The following is an 18,418-nucleotide window of genomic DNA, read 5'->3' on the forward strand; positions in this document are numbered from 1 at the left end:
GAATTGATTTATTGAATACAATTTTGTGAAGGGTTTACACCCGATAGAGGGGGATGTAGGGGGTGAAGCCATCATCCAAGGTATACGTGAAGCAGAACTTTGCGTGTGTTTGTTTGTTGGATAAATCAGGCCTCAAACGCAAGAGACTTTTTATTGAAAAGAGACTTGGCCCTCGAAGAACCCGACAGCTGATGCAAAACTTTTGGCTCCTGCTGGGAAAGCTCAAGTGTGTGCTGTGCACAGGAAATCCACCTTGTCCCGTGCTGAAAACGTGGGGAAGGGAGAACCCTGGCAATCAACTCCTGACTTATTTTTTGTGAACACTTCTTCCTTTATTGTAACCCTCATCCCACACTTTCTGTAATTAGTTGTAAGGAATTGGCAAAATGGTTTTTTAGTGTAGGCCTTTTTATATTGACACAACGCTTGCCCCATCTTAGATTTAGGTTTAGCTTAAGTGTTTTTCCACCCTGCATTTACAGTTTAATAAACACCCTTGAACTGTGATCACTTGTGTCTGTCTTTACTGTTGCCACCATGATTTCCTTACATATGGTGTCAGGTGAACCCCACAATTTCAAAAACATAGTCCAAGAGCCTCTAACTCTTCCATTGCCACCAAGGAATCGATAGGGTTTGATATCTATAGCAGTAGGTAAGCTATTATTCCCCCTGGGAAAAGGTTTCCTACGGATTTAGTTGTGATACCCCCTCCAGGGTGCTACATTCCATTAGCCCCAAAATCTGGCTTAGCATGAAAGTTTGGGATAGATGTTTTAGCAGGCATTATTGATGCCGAATTCCAGGGAGACGTGAAGGTTCTCTTACAGAATCATGGGGCAGTCTCTTTTGAGGTACATCGAGGAGATCAGATTGCTCAGGGAATTTTGGAAAAAGCTCTATTCCCTCGTTTACAGAAAGTGAACTAGATAAAACAGAGATGGGTAACTTAGGCTTAGGGAAAGCTGATAAATCTCTCCACATCGAAGAAAGTAAGGGAGACAAACCTACCATCTACCCTGACCTGGCCTTTGGCCTGAGAAATGACCCAGCACTCGCTGAAGATTTTTTACAAGTGATTCTGGAATAAGAGGCAGAGAAAATGGCAGTCCCTTTTTCTTCTTAAAACAAGGGTTACTTTACAGGAGAGAAACCTCCAGCGAAGGTCTGGTAAAAACCCAATTAGTAATACCCAAGAGTCATTGAAAGGTTGTGCTAGAGATTGCACATTCCCATCTTACTGGAGGGCATTTAGGACAATTTAAAACACAGGCGCACATTAGTGGGACATTACATTGGCTGGGTATCCATGCCGATATAAAAACTTTCATCCAGACATGCGACATATGCAAAATAAACAGCACGCACATCCCCATTATATGCCCCTCTGAACCCATTACTAATCATAGAAGTCCCCTTTTCTAGAATTGGTATGGACATAACAGGACTTCTAGATACATCTAAATTGGGCAATGAATATGTCCTGGTGATCGTAGCCTGTGTGACCCGATATCCTGAGGCATTCTCAATGCGAAATAAAACCACCCAGCAGATCCTTAAGCATCTTCTATCATATTTCTCTAGGGTTGGCTTTCCCAAAGAACTACTAAAAGACCAAGGTTAACATGTTATGAGTAAGCTTATGGCCGAAGTCAAAGAGCTACTCCACATCATTACCTTGAAAACTTCTGTGTACCATCCACAAACCAATGACGTGGTAGAAAGATTCAATAAGACCCTAAAACTAATTTTATGGAAATGAGTAGACAAGGACGGGAAGGACTGGGACTGGATGATCCCCTGGGCATTATTTGCCATGAGGAAAACCCCCCAAGCTTCCACAGGTTCCTCTCCCTTTGAATTTCTCTATGGAAGAGAGCCCAGAGATGTCTTGGACATGTTCTGATAAACCTGAGAAGAACGAGAGGAGGCCCCCATTCCATTCTCCCAAACCGCCACTTGAATGCGAGAACACATGAAAATGGTCAGAGACTTTGTTTGTATTCACATGGGGAAGGCTCAGAGTCAACAAAGAGCTGCTTAAGATTTAAAAAATGTAGGTTTAAGATTATTCTCCATAGGATAGAAAGTATTGGTCCTCTTGCCCACCTCAGAAGACCAACTTGTCTCCAAGTGGCATGGACCTTATGAAATAATAGAATGGACGGGGACCTGTACGTATAAGATAGCCCAACCAGACAGAAAGCAGAAAGTCCACTTATATCATATAGACCTCTTGAAAGAATGGAAGGAGAATCTGTCAGCCACCCATGTCAAAATACTAGCCTGTCTGGTTCCTGAGTACATGGACAACTTTGACTTTATTCCTTCTGAGTTGTCAGTCCAACAGCGAGAAGATCTAAAAGATGTAGTAATCTAATTTCCTGGTGTATTCTCAGAGAACCAAGAAGAGTAAAAGGCACATACCACTATATTAGAACACATAAAGGTGAAGTGGTTCATTTAAAGCCATATCGATTACCAGCAGCCCATAAATAGATAGTGATTGAGGAAGTCAACAAAATGTTGAAAGCCAATATCATTGAGCCCTCCTCAAGCCCATGGTCCTCTCCTATCGTGTTAGTCACTAAACCTGACCGTTCCTGGAGATTCTGCATGGACTTCCGTCAAGTCAATACCATCTTGGACGTCGATGCCTATCCCATGCCACGCATCGATGACCTAATTGATAAACTCGGATTAGCCACCTATTTATTAACCCTATATTTAACCAAAGGGTACTGGCAAGTTTGTGTATATGGGCCAGATAAGGAAAAAACATGTTCTCAACGCCTTTAGTACTATTCCAGTTTAAAGTCCTCCTCTACGGCCGGTAAAATCTGTTGTAGACACACCAACGCCTAAAACCAAAAGAGACCCTATAACTTTCCTCAGATTAATAGGTATTAACGTAGGTTTATCCCCAACTTTTCAGACAAAATAGCTCGGCTGACCGATAAACTTAAAAATGCTGAACCACAGAAACTTCATTGGAATAACGAAGACGAGATATGCTATAACATCCTGAAACAAACTCTGTGTCAGAACCCAGCCCTGAAGGTAGTCGACTTCTCAAAGGAGTTTGTGTTACAGATGGATTCCTCCTTTACAGGGTTAGGAGCTGTCTTGTCACAAATTTGCGACGGACTAGCACATCCCATACTGTACACCAGACGCAAGTTGTTCCCACGTGAAAAAAACAACCCTATGGTGGATTTAGAGGCCCTAGCCATCAAATGGGCTTCTCAGGTACTGCCTATTAGGACGAAAGTTCACGCTTGTCACCGACCACTCATCCCTAGTTTGGATTATACAGCGCAAAGAGTCCAACTCTCGTGTCATGCAATGGTTTCTAGCCCTACAACCCTATTGTTTCATGGTAGAACACCAAAAGGGAAAAGACCAAGGAAATGTAGATTTTCTTTCCTGGTTCCCCTGTGTAACAAATGTGGCTACATCGCATGCAGGAAGGGTATGTGAGAAACCTCAAGGTGTCTCACTGTCTAGTCCCCGGGAATCTGTTATCCAGGTGGCCAGTCACAGCCATTGCTTTTGGATCCAGCTACTTTTGGTAGCCTAGTGCGGGAGGATCACCTAGATGAGGGGTCTTCAGGAGTGGAAATGGGACACCGGAGTGTGAGACATATTATCCCCTTCCCTGTAACACTTTTTCCCCATCCTACCGGGTAGAGGATATCTAGGAACTCAACCCCCAACCTCTTTTCCTGACACAAATACTTTCTCATGGACAGTTCACCATGAGCGACAACGGATTAACAGCAGAGCCGTATACCTGACATGTCCCAATACAATGGTCAGGCAAGGTCAGGCAATTACAGATCATGACATACACCTGACTTCCATCACACTTCACCACACAGATAAAAGGCGGAGCACGAAAGCACACTGTGAGCGAGGCAAGGCACACAAGGAAACGGCAGTTCTAAGATGGCAGTTTAATACAAGGAGAAAGACAGCGAGACCAGAGAGAGTTGCAAGGAGGGAAGTGCCCTTGACCCTTAAAGACCGTTATTTTTGCGAACCTTGGAAACTAAAAAACATAAGACCAGGAACTAAAGCTGATCAAACCTGCAAAGTGTATCGGAGGTACCCACGGCTCTCCCGCATCGATAACCAAGGCGGGGAGGAGTGATTACCACTGTGGCACCATCCTTGGCTCCAACAACAAAGCAGCATCAGTACAGAGAGCACAGCTGGTGAGTCGGAGAGACTGATACCACATTGTATGAAGATCTCTAAAGAGAACAGTTGTGAGACATATGGGACGAGCGACGTGAATATAATTGGAAACCAAAGGAGTGACTGAACTTTGGGATGCCAAGAAAAGATACCTTAGATAGAGTGGTCCGGCACCACGGGGGTGCTCATTCGAAAGTCTCTGTTAGGTATACAACTGATGCTAAGTGTGAGCAAAGGGAATATTGAGATCAAAGTGGTCCTCCAATGGGTCAAGCTACACCCTGTGCACATCCGAAAGTCTTTGATGGTTTAAGGTACAATCCAATTGGTCCGAGCCCGGCTGAGGGAGACCGACTGGGTAAAAGAAAGGGATCTGAGCCCGGTTGAGGGGGATCCGGGGTGAACCGTGAGTCACCCGAGAAAGAATATTCTCTGAACATTGTAATAAGGGGATCTGAGCCCGCAAGAGGGGGGTCCAACATTGAACTTTTGTTTTTGAAAAGGATCTGAGCCCGGCTGAGGGGGATCCAGGGTGAACAACCAAATTAAATACTGGTGAAAGGGAAAGAGCATTTGCATCTTGTTTTTTGTACATCAGGCCTTCTGAGTCAAGAGACCTTTAAGAAGTAAAGAGACTTGGACACAGAAGGTCCTGCCTTGTGCCGCAGAAGCCAGAGTTTGTGCTTTGCTCGAGTGAACTGCCTTGCACCATGCTGAAAACGTGGGGAAGGGAGGCCAAAGGCCTGAACATCCTGATTTATCATTCTGTGAACACTTATTTCTTTTTCATGAACATTACTCCACACTATTTTTAAATTAGTGGTAAGGATTGCCAATATGTTTTTTAGTATAGGTCCTTTTATTTTGACAAGACTGCACTAGGACTGCATTATTATTATTATTTGATGGTCGTAGCTTGCTCCCATATGTAGATTTATGTTTAGATAGGTGTTTATCACACCCTTGTGAAAGTTCAATAAACATCCTTGAACTGTGGTCACTTGTGTATGTCTTAGTTTGATACCATGCCTGTTTTAGTTTGATACCATGCCTTACTTACAATTGCCAGGGGTCTGGGCTGGACTCCCCTGGGCAGAAAATAAGCAGAGCACACAGTTTAGAGGTATAGGACAAGGAGACCCTGTCCCACCAATGTATTTCCAGCATCACAGTGATCAAGAAACCGGTCTTAGAGCCCGTCTTCCCCCCAAAACTACATCAGGCAAAGATTAAGGGGATCAAGGAATGGAAACTGGAGCAGCTACCATGTCAGGATTACTGCTGACATTTGAAATGCAATGTCCGCTGTCCCTGATATGTAGGATATAGTGTGCAGAGATTAAAGGCAAATCACAATCAGGAGGTGGATATCCCCCTTTGGAGATGATGCCAGTTTACCCTCACTGGTTTTAAAGTGAGCAAATCAAGGAGGAGGACATCTATGCTGAGGCAGGCAGGGAGGCTGACAACACTAGCTTTTTAAAAAATGTCACCCCGGGATATGCTGGGAATGGTGATGCTGGGACTGACAATATCCATGCCTTTATCAGCTACCTGTCTGACATCTGGCCAACCAACATCAATGCCTCCACTGCCAGCAAAGGAAAATAGACCACCACACTTGCTGTCAGCATCATTCTTATTAAAAAAACAAAGGGGCAACACTTTGAAGCTCTTGTAAAAGACGAATTGAGGGATTTTGAGGAAAGAATGAGTAAAAGAGCCAAAGAAAAGAGAAAAAGACAGAAAAAACTGAGCAACAAAGGGAAAAAGGCAAGGAAAAAGAAAATAAGGCATAAAATGGAAACCTATTCAGAGAGAAAATATGCCCAATAACGGCTAATATAGCAGAGTTCAAAGCAAGAAATGGCATACCAGTTTGCCATAGAGGGACAAATATACTGGACTTGATATGATATGGCATTTATAGCGCGCCTGTGCGCAAGTGTTTCTAGGTGTGACAAGACAAGGAGGGGGAAACAGATGGTGGTCAAGTCAACAATGTTACTAGGCCTTGTGTCATTCAGATCGTGCAGGGAAGGGGAAGGGGAGAAGTGCAAAGGGGGAAGGGAGAATGGAGAAGGGCAGGCAATCAAAAAGTGCAGCCAGTGAGAGGCTTGGTGCAGGTAATCAGAAAGTGCAGCCAACGGGTAGCTAATAAGTGCAGAGAGTGGGGACAGTAGGTTACAGATGCAGACCACAAGTGCTGGGGGAGCCAAGAGGCAGTGCGTGGTGCAACTGGACTGACAGGGACCTGGGCCCAGGTTCATAGGGTGGCCCGGTGAACCAGAGCATGGAACAGACGGCTCACCAGCAGAGGAGAGGAAGAGCGAAAGCAGCTGTGAAGAGGAAGGTCTTGATTTGCTTCCGGATCCGTAGATGGTTCTACTAAAGTTTGAGGGAGGCTGTTCCTGACGGAGGCCCCACCTGAATAAAGAGATCTGCCCCAACTCTCTGCTTGGAAAAGCGACTGACCCTCAGAGAGTTGGAGGTGGATGAGTGGAGAGCTCGAGAAGGGAGATACGTAGGAGGAGAGAGTTGGAGGTAGTGTGGTCCCAGTCACCAGAAAGCCTTGTGGACAATGCAGAGGGTATTGAACTTGGTCCTTGCCGCCACCGGGAGCCAATGAAGTGATTTCAGAGCTGGGGAGATACGATCAAGGGCTTGAGGCCAAGGACAAGTCTTGCAGTCCTGTTCTGGATAAGTTGTACAGGACGGAAAGTAGAACCAGGAAGATTTAGAAAGAGGCTGTTGCAGTAGTCCAGCCTTGAGAGCACCAGCAAAGGGTTTCCCTCTTTGGAGAAGATAAACAAGAGGACGCATGCATTTCAGTGCAAAAAATGGGTTAATCAGACCAGTGTAAAAAAGACATGAGACATACCGGAGCCTGAAGAATCATCCATGGAAGTGACCTGTTCCTTCTCAACATGATTCTTTTGGAGCGTATGTTACACACAAGGAGGTCCCTATGCCAGAACCACTGTGAGGGCACCCTTTTGTGGATTCTGTAGCTCATGTTGCACTCGTGCAAAGTGCGCAGAGTCATTTGCGTGGTCTGCAATCATGGACCAGGCAGTTTACTGATTTCAAGATGCAGGGTTCATCTAGATTGTTGGCCGATTGGGAAAGGTGGTTTTAGTCTTGTCCCACATCACGAGTGAGCTATGACTTGCAGTTGTTTTTTTCTTTTGGTTGATTGTTGAAAAATGCATTAATGCTGCAGGGGCCCATCCCCAAAATGCGTCCTCTTGTATGCTTCAATATCATACATTCCCTAATCTTTAAAATTCGTAATGGCAATGGTCAGTACTAATGTTTCCCTATATCAATGTTAGCTATTAGTCCCTTTTAAGGGATTGATAATGAATCGCTTAATTTTAATACTATGATGAAGGATTAACAGAGCACACAACACGAAATAAGAATTTCAACAGGATAGCCGCCTCAGAATGCATGATAGTTTCCTAGGATCAGATTAAAATCTAAAGTGTTGGGTACCTGGTTTAACAGAGCGACAGTCTTCCTTGTGCTGTCTAACTAATAAGTCTGACTCTGGACTGGCACAGCCCAAGGCTCCAATCCACATGTAGGAAATCATTGGAATTAACTCTTACAGGGACTAGAGGTTTTCTTAAGGAAAACTAAGAGGTAGTAATTATATTAAATGTCAGGATGATGTGTTATCTAAAAGGTGTAACAGTTTATCTAAAGGACTACCTTTCCTTCTATTAATTCTCTAATCTACCACACATTTTCAATGATGCAGCTTCATTCTTGACACAAAACTCAGTTTGAGGGTTTTAGTGCCCAGCCAGCTTCCTGGCTTCTTGCTTCCAAGGTTATAACCTCAAAATGTATTTATAAATCAACAATGTACCGTAATGTATCAATGTGCAACGTGTAAATGCATTTCCCAGCTGTGCCTACCCTGTAACTGAGTTCCCCGCAAATAACAGCGCCTCGATGCCCAAGGACTGTTTGTGCGCTATACAAATTTAATAAATAAATAAAATAGCACCAGCCCTCTGCTTGACTACACAGTCCCAGGGATATAGCAACCAGCTCTTTGGAAACCTTGGGATATAGCACCCAGCATATGTCTTGACATCTCCTACCAGCAAATAGTTCCTCTCCCTTTTCATTCAGGTGCTACCTTTGACCAGCTCGTACCAGCAAGTATTTCTTCTGTCGTTTTTAAGAGTAGTTGTCAGGGCATATTACCTTAACCCACCAGCCCGGGTCCCTTTCCTGGACCAAGGACTCTCCTGTTCTCTTAGCATCTATTCTCTTCCTCTGCTTCTCCCTCTGGGTTAGTGTCTCTTCAAGTCATGTTTGCTTCCTGGAAGCGATTCTCTTCCAGGGCCTGGTTTGTCCCTGAGTCGGTCTCTCTCCATTCTCTCACTCTATTCTCCTCCAGGGTCAGCAATACAGCCCTCAGCTGGCTGATGGATCGCTCTCTCACAGCTCGCTCTCGCATTTTGCAAGCAATATGGCCCTCCAATCATGTGTGGTATGGTTTCCTGACCTCCTCAGACTCTCCAAGCCTATTACCACTCTGTCTTCTTAGCTCTCCTAGTCTTTCACTGGTCTCACAGTTCAAGCAAAATCCAAACAACTAGAACATTTGGGGAAAACTCTTTTAAGGGTTCAAAAGTTATTAGGAAAACAAATAAAATAGATTTCCAGTCTATTCCCATTACATTTTCCAAAGAGAAAATGGAGCTTCCATTGATCACCAGTAGCGTGAAAAGCACTGGACGGATCTGTACCAAATAAGAAGCAAAGCATTGCAGATATTCATTTTTTTGTTTATTTTGTATAAATCTGTCCAGTAATTTTAAAAAATATGTTCGAGATGGTGGCATCCCCTATCCCAAAAAACATTGCTATGTTTCCCATGATGCAGTACAGCATAAAGGCTTTTCAGAAATGATCACAATTCCTGCTTTAATCTCGCAGTAGTCAAAAAAGAAAAGGGCCCAAAAGGAAATTTGGATGAGGGAATGGGGTGGTTTCACATTCGGATTAAAGGTGGGCTTGGGGGTAAGAGGACCACAGGCGCAAGTGTAGAATTTGGGTGGGCAGGAAAGCTGTGTTGTGGCCTATCATTTTCTTCTCACTGTAGGCATTCTGCAGGAATTCCACCAGCATTTCGCAGTACACACTCATAGAAAAAAATGTTACGGGAACCGGCGTGTGAAAGGGGAGAATAAGAGAGGGTCAGTGTGGATTTAAACATTAGGGGGATCTAGAAATGAGATGGGGATGCACATGGAGAGTGGGGTTGAGAGGGGAAGATGTTTAAACTATCAAGCGCTTTTCCTTCACTGCAGTAATCAGCAAACGATGCATTGCTCTTGGCATGATTACCAGGAATGATTACCACAGGAATACAAGGTGGCATTGGTGTATCAATGAGAATTTGCCAGGGAACACTACAGTGTAAATGAAAGGATGGGAACATTTATGGTGCATGGGCCGTAATGGGTGGGATTTGGTTAGCTACTCTGCAGGGGGATATGGGCCCTGGAGCGTAGGCTGGGCCACTGCCCATTGTCTTTTTTACTAATTGGTTCACCATGGGCAACCATGGCCAGTGGACCCAGGTGATGATACAGCATCACAAAAGCCTTGAAATCCAGTGAAAATACTTTAGGTATGACAGAGTTACAATGCTCTGATTCATTGCTACAAAACCCAGGAAATTTGCTGGGTGTGGTAAGGGATGACAATCTTAAGTCTGAGTCCCCCCCCCCATTTGCTCAGTTCGGGAGCACTTGAGAACACAACAGCGACCAACAATGAAATCAATATAGTCATGCTGAAGACATCTAGGGGTGAGTTGTCTCTTCCAACAGCCGCCACATTTCACTGAAAATATTGTACCGATCAGGAGGAGACTGACACAATGTGGCATATTGGTTGTGTGATGAATCCTACAGAGCCCTCACAGAACCCCAGCCTAAAGTCTCATCCCAGGTGGCCAGGGGAAGGCAGCTGCTACCTGATCCTAATGCTGGGAGTGGTATTAGCCAGGTGGATCACCTGGGAGGAGAAGGCCAACGAGGGAATGTGGTGGCTCCTTTGGAAGGGGTGCAGTATACCTCCTCTTCTTCTGAGGATGACATTTCTCAAATGCCCAAATACATAATTGCATGTTATCATAGTAAGACTCCCCTTCACAAAATTACCCAAAATATCTGTTGTGAAATCCCTTCTGGTAATCATGGGAATGAGATACGTAAAGGTCAAGGAATTAATATGACTACTTCTGTTGGTTATAATTCAACCTTAGATTTGAATTATAAAACAAAGAACCAGCCATTAGTTCCTTTAAAAGAACCCCCTAAAGGTACATTTTATAAATCGTTAAAACACAGTTAATTCAACAATGTTAACAAGGCATAAAATAAACAGTGTCGTATAGCAATTTGCTATGTAATTTCGTAGGGTTGCTAATCAAATTTACATGTGTAGCAAAGCTAGCTATTTAAGTTACCATAATCGGGCAAAACCCAGCTCACCCTGCATTCCAGTCTTGCCCTGGGGTCTCTCTCCACCCTTTTTTCTCTGTTCACTCCAGTTGAAAGGGGATTATGGGGAGAGAGCAGCGCAGCAGTAATCATCTCCTCCACTCTAGCTGCCAAAGGCTTGTGTGGGAGTGCTAGGCACAAATTTCATTTTCTTTTTCAAATAATGGAAAATAAGAAGTAACCAGATGATACTTTTATTAAGCTGACTATATTGTGTCTGTCAAAGACCAGTATGTGCTAACTTTATATCATTATATTCATTTTATTCCATTACTAAAAAGTGTGAAGTTGTTAAATTATGCATAATTGCAGTATTTCTAATGTAAAACACTGCATCACCCCCGTGCTTTACAGTTTAGGTTAGTGAGTCCAAATCTCATAGTGTCATCTAGATTTTCATTTGTTGGAGAAGATGCATCACATTGACGAGTGAACACTTTTGAAAATGTATATGATCACACGGTCAAATGCTTTTGATGGCAAACATAGTTCTGTAACCTGCTAGTTGCATACATCTCTGCAACTGGTTATCAACCCAGAAGCCAATCCCATACCCCTTGATATTCTATCTTATCACCCTGTTGTTTTATACCAGCTACCTTGAAAGTGAGATGACCGCAAACTACAATATTCTACTTAGTTTGCCAAGTTATGTGCCATCTATTCTAATTAGTCTTAGTTTCTTTCCTCTTACTCGCTCTCCTTCTCTCCACACATCACAGACTTTGTCAAGAAGTCCAATTTTCAGCTGCATCTCCTCAGGGCATTCTACCCTTCCTCACCTTCCCCCAGAAGCTCAATGTCTCCAGAGACCTGGTTCTCTCTAGGCTTGACTACTGCAATAGCCTCTTACTCAGCCTTCCTCTTTCCTCCCTCCGCCCAATCCAACTAATTCAGAATAGGACTGCAAGACTTATCCTTGGCCCCAAGCCCTGCGACCACACCTCTCCAGCCCTAAAATATATTCACTGGCTCCCAGTGACTGAAAGGATCAAATTCAAAACCCGTTGCATCATCCACAAGGCTGTCTAGGGCCTGGGACCTCTCTACATCCAGCTTTCTCTTCCGAAAACTCCCAGCCAGAATCCCTTGGTCTTCTAGCTCCAACTCTCTGCAGGTCAAATGTTTCTCTAAGCAGAGAGTGGGAGGCAGATCCCTGTCCTCGGGTGGCGCCTCCCTCTGGAACAGCTTCCCTCCCCCACTCAGAATGGAGCTGGATCTTCGTAAATTCTGGAAATTTATCAAGCCCTTCCTTTCTCCTCTTCTTTCCCTCTCCCCCTCCCGTGCTAAACTCTCCACCTGCCGCTGCGACTCGGCCTGTTCCCTTCAGAGTCAAACACGGACCAGACCACCCCTCACCAGTCCCAACCAGCATCCTCTTCCAGCACTTGCCCTCAGGCTCCCTTTCCCAGATTATCCCAACTTAGTCCTCCCTGTCCACTGCACACTTCCTCCCCTCCCGCCTCTTTGCCCTGGCACTTGCCGCCTTGGCCTGACCAGCACTTGCTCACCCCCTGCCTGTGGGGGTACCCCACTCCTGCACTTCTCACTCTATTCCCCAACCCATGCACGTATTCCCTTGTCATGCACTTGTATGGTAGGATCGTCACAAACTAACATAATCATTTCTTTGTTGTTGTATTCTGTGGGGAACGCATAGTGACAACAAGTAATGATCACAGTTCAAGGGTGTTTATTGAACAATGAATTCTGTATGCAGTTTGGAAAAATGCCTATTCTAAACCTAAATCTAGGATGGGAGCAAGCATCATCATAAAATGAAAAATAAGGCAGTCCTAGTAGTGTTGTGTCAAAACAAAAGGGCCTATACTATGAAATCTATTGCCAAACCTCATAACTATTACAAAAAGGGGTGTGGGATAGTTCTCAAGAAAACAAAGAAGTATTCTCAAATAATATTTCAGGATGCAGTAGCCTGGGTCTCCCTTCCCCTAGTTTTGGATATAGGGTAAGATGGGAGCTTGACGCACAGTACAGTCTCGGGCTTCTCCAGCACGAGACAACAGTTCCAATGGCTGCTCTCAGGACACCCTCTCTGGCTTTCCCAGATGAGATGATAGTTCAGATTTGGACCCTTGTGCTTTCAGTTATCAGGGCGGTCGATGGCCAAGTTTCGTTTCCCTTGGAAATCTCTTGCCTTCGAGGATCTGACCTGTTGAAACAACAAAAGTTCCTTTAACAAATGAAAGTTCTTTCCCATGTTCGTTGGGTGACGGGTTCACCCCTAGGTCTGCCTCTTCTCAGAGTAGAGCCTTCTCAATTGGTTATAACCGTTTCACGCAGGGTGATGATTTCACCCCAGGGTCCCCCTCTTCTGGGCGCTGACCCTTCTTGTATCGTATTTAACAAATGTATATCCCAATTCACTCCTTACTTGAAATTTTGATGAGAACTTCACCCCTGGATCTCCCTCTGCCGTGCTCAGACCTTTCTTGACTCCTAGTACTTGGGCGGTAGCTTCATCTCTGGCATCCCTCCTTCGGGTTCACTCTTGTCATCTCTTTACTTTGCTTTCACTTTCAATCTTGGGCTAACAACTTTTCACCCTTGGATCCCCCTCTGCAGGGCTCCTACCCCTCTCGATTCTTAGCCTCCCCTCACCGGGTGTACCATGGCTCTCGATCAGAGTGATAGTGGCTCACCCCTCTTTACTTTCAATGTTCTCTTTTTACACGGTTCAGTGTTTCTGGGATTCACTTCCTTTTCTTCACAATGCTTGTAGATCAAAGACTTTCGATTGTACAGGGATTTTGCTCGACCCTCTGTATGACCACGTTGACCTATTTCGCTGACCCTCCTATGGCCTTCTGGTACTTGTAGTTGCTCTCATACGGGGCTCGACCAGAGTCTCTCGAATTAGCATCCACATGGTGCCGCGTTTCCTCTGTAGCGGATCTCCCCTTCACACTTTTAACAGTTCATTCAAAGTTCATCAGTTTTGGTTCAAAGGTTGCCACTTTGCGATTCCTACTCAAAACAGCCTGGGTCTTATCGGTTTTCCCCTCAACTCACCGGCTGTGATGAACCGCTTGGCTGTTGCCTCTTTGGAGTCAAGACCAGTACCATGGGCGCAGGAGGTTACCTCGCACCTGCCTATCGGCATGGGTTTTTCCTGTGTACCGTTTACATCTGCTGCAGGACACTTGTGCTATTGTTCGCGGTCTTAGGCTCTCCTCCACAAAGGTTCTGCGGGTCTGGGATGAAAAGGGCAAGGCCACTTCTCTCCTCCCTGTCGCTTCTTGCCACCTTTCCCCTTTTCTTGAACTGCCACGTGTTAGCCGTCTCGTTGTACTGTCTGCTGTGCTCACATTGCTTGTTCTGTGCTCTCCAGCTCCACCTTTTATCCCTATGGGGAAAGGAAAGGGCCGTCAGGTGTGTGTGATTCAGGTTAACTGCCTGACTTTGCCTGACCTTTGGGTTGGGACACGTCAGGTAAACAGGTTTATTACAAGTCTGTTGTCTATTATGTGAAAAAGTATTTGTCTCGGAAAGGGGGGAGGTTGGAGTGTCAGAGTATCTTATGATACGGGATAGGGAAGGTTGATGCAATGAATGACAATGACCGGGATGTAGAACAGAACACAGGGGATTTTGAGACTGGTAGTGTTCTGTCATATTAGAATTGGTTTTCGGAAGATGACAGTCAGAGGGACGGGATTGGTCGGGTTTACGGAGTAAACCGGAATAGCTGGGATCGTGAAATGAATAAAGGGGATTGTGGGAATCGTAGTGTTTTGTCTGATCAGGTTGGGAGTGCAGAACATAATAATCAGAGGGACGGGAAGATGGAGGCTGGGGAGTGTTCAAATGGAGACCAGTGAAACAAGGATTCTGAGAATTATGCTTTTTGGGTGCAACCGGGTTTGGGCCCATAGAGGATTTGTTACGTACGGAGGGGTTGTTGGATCGGGACAAGAGAGATCTAATGGAAGGAGGAGAGGCAGATGTAATACAGCCTATAAATGTTTCAGATATCTCGCCCTCCTCGCCTTCTCTGGCACAATACCGCATCTCACCTGGAGCATTTTCCCGAGCACAACGCCGAGCTCCCCTACCCAGGTTTTCCTTTCACTCTTTCGCCCCCAGGGCTGGGATTTGAGCATGTCAAGCTTTCTTTGGTCACCTGAATAAGGGCTCCTCAAGGTTCGCTTGGGAGAATAACCTCAAGTTTCTCACAATTCTTATGATTCCTCATGCCCCCCTCTCCCAAACTTGTATTGTGGCACTTGGAAACACCTGTGTATAGGTGCCATATAAATGTCCAATAAAAAAATTATGAATACACACAACTAACTAGATGTTTGTGAAAAGTAGTGATCAATAGTTCCTTCCAGTGTGTATATCTACAGATCTACTGCACTATCATACACTGTAGTTGGCCTCCAGAGCTAGCTTTGCTCTACGATTATGATTGCATTATTTATTAGCACCTGCGGGAGAGAGCTGGACAAACTGTTTTCAGAGCTTTTTATCAGATCTATTTATTTGTGTGTCCATTTATGCAGCTAACCTTTTACATTTTGCAGACACTCATCCATGACTTGTGAAGTCTACTCCCCGCTCGCTTAGTCACGTAGATTTTATGAAGGTCGAGCATCATTTGCAGGGGATGTTTGAAACTTGTATTTAACATTTGCTTTATAAATGTCAAATAAAAGTTTCACTGTGCATAGCTGACCTCTGGGTGGCAGCAGAGTGCCAAACCGAGTGAGTCTGTGGTGACATGCACCATTTTACATAAAGCACATTTACATTTGTTGTCATCCGTTGCCAAGGGGCAAGTGCATTTCTCTTCGGTCGAGTAGGTAAACTAAGTTAATCGACTTGCAGGTCTAGTGGAATGTTAAAGAATTTCCAAGGCCTGACTCATCTCACTAATGTCTTATGTCGGCGGTAAAAAGAAATGTGGTATTGATGCTCATTTTATGTTTTGGGTAAACATAACTTCTGGTGACATTAAACATATTAGCACAACATTGCTAATCAAATGGGTTTGTTTGCTAATCAAGAACAATTTAATTAGCAAACTCTGCCTATCAATTTTTGAAAACTAATTTATGGCTTAGTTAAAATTAGCAAGTCCCATAATGCTCTTGGGCTCAGAGTTGCAGAATTGTAGTGTGCAGTGTAGTGGTTATAATAACCCACACCTGAGCGGGAACTTTAGACACTTAATCCTCTTCAGGTGAGGGCCATTGTAAGAAGTAGTAAGAGAAAGAAGCAGTGTAAGCAGCGGAAGTAGGAGGAAGAAGTAGGACATGGAGCTCCCACTGTGTTGGAAGCGGGACACTGTGTCAATGAAGTGGCAGAGGTGAGAAATCCTGTACCCTGCAGAGAACACACAGTGGGATGTGATATGGAACATGGCTGTCCCGAGGGAGAGAGAAGCTCTCCTGATTTTGTTTGCAGCTCTGGTGTGTGCTATTCACCAAAGTTAGAAGTGGAGCCAAGAGAGCTCCAAATTCAGTAGGAGCAAGCAACTGAATCAGAACTGGAGCTGTCAGATGCTTGTGGAAACCCAACGAAAGAACAACACAAATCAGCAGGTCCAGTGGAGACGCACAGAAAGACCAGTGAGTTGGCCTTTGTCAGGTAACGCCTGGGGCGCTCCGAAACCAACCTCTGGCTTCAAAGCTTGAATATCGAACTATTGAATTTAAACAATTTGGGCTCAACTCTTATTTTATGAGAGATTGAGTTAAATAATTTTGTAACCACCATTGTCAAAACCCAAAGGGGACAATATTTAACGCAAGTATAAATGAATATTGTAACTACCATTGCCCAAGCCAAAAGAGAACCATATACAAATAAAGTGAGTGGAAATTACAAAAAGGAAGATCCTTGTAAAAGGAGATTATGATCAACATTGGGTAAACTAAAGAAAGGCAATTATAAAGGAAAAGGGAGACCACTTTGCTAATAAGGGACACTTGGAAGGAAACCAAGATTAACATGAGGAAATCCCACCTTATGTGAATCCTAAAGAGGAAGAGAAATGTAACCTTAATTTTATTTATTTATATACAGAGGAACAATGCTCTTTTGAGCACAAAAGAACGTACACTAGATAAGAAATAAGATTTTCTGGGAAGCAATGAGCTTCTTACAATGGGGTGAGTTTGAGGAGATTCTGACCAGGTTGTGGAGGGGAGTAAACAGTCACCGAGGACAATACCTAAGTGGACAAACATAGATTAAGGACAACCAACATTGGACATTTTTAAGTGCAGTTAGGTGGTACGACCAGCTGTACTCAGGACATGACCATGATGGGTGAAGTGTTAGAATGGAGGCAGAGAAAGTGAGAGACAGTGTATGGTTATAGGCAAGGGGAAAAAGTTAGCTAGCAGGCAGATGAGAGGTACATTAAGAGGGTAACTTGGAGGCAAGGAGGTAGGCTTTCAGTTTGGTTTTTCCCAAATCCGTGTGGACTGGTTCTCGGCTGTCTGGGGGAAGAGAATTCCATGCAAGTGGAACAAAGAAGAGCGAAAGAGCGGAAGCGAGAGGAAGCATAGGGAGTGTGAGGAGCCACAAGGCTATTAAAGGAAGCAGAACAGAGATTACGAGAAGGCTTATAGAGTTGCATTGCCTAAGGCAAATGAATCAATGTGAAAGACATTGTCAGTGTGTGCTGTATCCTCATGAACAAACTTATAAACCTTTTGTTGATGTTGAAAGTCAAAAGACTTATCCTTAAAGAACATTTTGATTTACTTTCCTCATTGAGGAGTTAAAGTGTGGAAAGTCCAAAGTAAACCTCACCACAGAGTACTAGTAGTAGTAAGAGTTTTATCCTTGCAGGTGAGTACACCAGGAAAGGGACAATTAGTGGTAAGTCCTGGCAGGCGAGTGGACCAGGAAGAAGAAAATTGGAATACTGTATTGTGGTAGAAGGTTTTGGTGGAAAAAAATGGCAAGACACTCGTGTTACGATTTAACTTTTGTAAAACCATCCTGACTAAACTTTATTGCTTGTGAAGAAGAAACAGGAAAGTGTTTGTTTCAAGTGTGAAGACAAAGAGCCTCATCACGAGTTGGGTGGTAACTCGGCTGTAATAGCGCCCAACTGTAATTGCGTTAGCACCAACTGGTCCGGCGCTATTAGTGCTGGATCACGGGTTGGGCGTTGACAGTAAATCCCCATTCCCCATTGGGTCCGTTGGACTCAATGGGGAATTTTCGGCACAAATACTGCATGCTAATACAGCTGGCGGTAATTGTGCTGAAAAGGGGGCGCTAAATCCTATTTTCAGCTCCAGAAAAAAGCTGGAGGTAAAACAGCCCATTTAGCGGCCAACTCATCATCTGGTCTGCCCTTAAATGCAGTGGTAATACCGTTACCGCCGCAATTAAGGGCTACCTCCCAACTCGTGATGAGGCCCAAAGTGTTTTTGGTTGTCAAGCAGAGGTTTATGGAGCTTTGACCATTGTTCTGAGGAGTGAAGAAACCTGTTCCTGTTTGAAAAATAAGACATTCCATTTGCCAAGTGAAGGATTTGGGGAGTGAAAGGAACTTTTGTGTTATACTTTGCTATTCAAAATAACTTTCTTGATTGGAACTTTGTTCTGAAATATCCTGAATTAATCCTGGGGAATGGGATCCAACCTTGGTTACAAGGATATATGTTTACAAACTTTCTGTTTGAATATAACTGTTATTT

The 18,418-nt window shown here is 44.3% G+C and overlaps 1 protein-coding gene across 2 annotated transcripts in view; it reads left to right on the forward strand.

Annotated features, from left to right (window-relative positions):
* SLC36A4 (solute carrier family 36 member 4) overlaps positions 1–18,418 on the forward strand; it is a 1,175,100-nt gene that overhangs the window by 1,011,326 nt on the left and 145,356 nt on the right. The window lies entirely within an intron of this gene.

Source organism: Ambystoma mexicanum, chromosome 7q (assembly GCF_040938575.1).
Source record: "Ambystoma mexicanum isolate Mex_15411 chromosome 7q, UKY_AmexF1_1, whole genome shotgun sequence".
NCBI classification, from domain to species: Eukaryota; Metazoa; Chordata; class Amphibia; order Caudata; family Ambystomatidae; genus Ambystoma; species Ambystoma mexicanum.